The sequence below is a fragment of the Meriones unguiculatus genome, chromosome 1, assembly GCF_030254825.1.
Source record: "Meriones unguiculatus strain TT.TT164.6M chromosome 1, Bangor_MerUng_6.1, whole genome shotgun sequence".
Classification (NCBI taxonomy): Eukaryota; Metazoa; Chordata; class Mammalia; order Rodentia; family Muridae; genus Meriones; species Meriones unguiculatus.
In genome coordinates, this window is record NC_083349.1 from 198,175,447 (window position 1) to 198,177,409 (window position 1,963).

Below are 1,963 nucleotides of genomic sequence, written 5' to 3' on the forward strand. Positions count from 1 at the left end.
CAGGCAAATGGTGAGAACTAGGAAAGATCATTATGAGTAAGGTATCCCAGAAGCAGAAAGACACACACGGCATATGCTCACTTATAAGTGGATATTAGACATGTAATATAGGATAAACATACCCAAATCTGTAAACCTAAAAAGCTAAGCAAGAAGAAGTTGCCTGAGTAAGATGATCAATCCTCACTCAGAAAGACAAATAGGATGGACATTGGAAGAGCGAGAAAATCGGGAGCAGGACAGGAGCCTACCACAGAGGACCTCTGAAAGACTCTAGCCAGCAAGGTATCAAAGCAGATGCTGAGACTCTTAACCAAATTTTGGTCAGAGAGCAGGGAATCTTATGAAAGAAGGGGGAGATAGAAGGACCTGGGGAAGTCAGAATCTCCACAAGGATAACAACAGAACCAAAATATCTGGGCACAGGTGTCTTTTCTGAGACTGATACTCCAACCAAGGACCATTCATGGATATAGCCTAGAACCCTTGCACAGATGTAGACCATAGCAACCCAGTATCCAAGTGAGTTCCCTAGTAATGGGAACAGGGACTGTCTCTGACATGGAATCCCTAAAACACCATTTAAAAATAGTTTATAATATAGTACATTTATTTGTCACTCTAAATGTAACAAGACTGATACATGTTAGCATCCATTATGCTGCCAAGTGACACCATCTTGGGGATTTTACTCATATCATAGTTATGTATTGGTGTCATAGGAAACTCACCACTGTTCATTTTAAATTTATATAATTACTCTTTAAGCCTCATCTTGTGAAATTGATAGATTCAATTTTCATGCACCTGACAATAAATAGTTAATATGATGTTGATCATATTTACATTAATACCAGACATCATGGCATCCTTTGGAGTACCCAATTTTCTGGATGACATTGATTGTAAGGCAGTTTTGTTTGTAGCCAGATTCTTACAGGGTCTGTCCATCTGCACCACCTGTGTTTTAAGCACATTTCAAGTCATCACCATCATTCCTAGTAATTCTAAGTGGGCATTACTTAAGCCTAAACTCTCTACATGGACTTTTTCTTCCTTACTTTCCTGCTGGCTCATTAACCTGCTCATCTATGGAAATATGATTGATTTGCCAATAGCCAAAACCAATTCTTCTCATGCTGGCAATGGATATTTGCATGCTTAGTGTCAAAACAAGTACTTTGGAAATCACAACTCAGGGTTATTTATTTTTTATTTTTTTGGTGTATGTGTGTGTGTGTGTGTGTGTGTGTGTGTCATATTGATTCATGATCTCTTCCTTGTGGCCATAATGACTTGTATCAGCTGCTACAAGGTGATTTACCTTTACAGACAGCACAAGAGAGCCCATCACCTCCACAGCCTAAGCCTCTCCACCCAGCCATCTCCTGAAAGCAAAGCCACTCACCACATCCTGTTTCTGGTGAGCTCCTTTGTGTTCCTCTATTGGTTGAACAACTCCATCACCCTTTATGGCATTTATGCACAAACAAAAATTCCAAGGTTGGAGGGAATTAATGCAGTTTTAACCACCTCCTACTCAACCATCTGCCATTTCTTACTAATGAGGAATAATAAAATTATTTTCCAATTTACTTCTTCCTTTTCTGTATTGAGAATGAGCTGTTTTCAAAGTGCAGTCTGTGGCTGAATTGAAACCCACCTGTTCTCAGTTTTAGGAGATTATAAAATATAGTGATTGAGTGAAGGATTTCCATGAGATAAAGAATTTGAATGTTGACCTTGAATACCTTATAGGATCTTTGATCTACTTCAGACAATTTGTACACTACTAAAAATCAGGTAGTTATCATTTTTCTTGATTATAACTTCGTGCACATAATTTTGATAATTTAAATGCTTACTATCCACTGAAATTATGATACTGTGAACAAAATGAATTTTTAAGTACTTTGAACAATATCTTATTTCTTGATTTTTTACTATCAAAATACTTCTAATC

General features: G+C 37.4%; 1 pseudogene; it reads left to right on the plus strand.

Moving 5' to 3' along the window:
• Positions 1-658: 658 nt before the first annotated feature.
• Positions 659-1,651, plus strand: LOC110542744 (vomeronasal type-1 receptor 3-like; annotated as a pseudogene).
• The last annotated feature ends 312 nt before the right edge of the window (positions 1,652-1,963 follow it).